We start from the raw sequence: 285 nt of genomic DNA on the forward strand, positions 1-285 counted from the left end.
TTTGTGATACACACAATCATCAATTAAATTCACTCCAAAACCAAATGAGAGAATTACCTCATGAAATTTATGGTACCACTGACGAGACGCTTGCTTAAGCCCATAGATGGATTTCTTTAATTTGCAAATCGTATTCTTTGGATCTCCTGACACAAAGTTTTCTGGTTGCACCATATAGATTGTTTCATCAATGTCTCCATTGAGAAACGCCGTCTTTACATCCATCTGATGTAGCTCCATATCAAAATGTGGAACAAGTGCCATGATTGTCCTAAAAGAGTCTTT

The sequence above is a fragment of the Curcuma longa genome, chromosome 21, assembly GCF_044706935.1.
Source record: "Curcuma longa cultivar G26 ecotype Majalengka, Jawa Barat chromosome 21, ITB_CL_G26_1.1, whole genome shotgun sequence".
In the NCBI taxonomy this organism is placed as follows: domain Eukaryota; kingdom Viridiplantae; phylum Streptophyta; class Magnoliopsida; order Zingiberales; family Zingiberaceae; genus Curcuma; species Curcuma longa.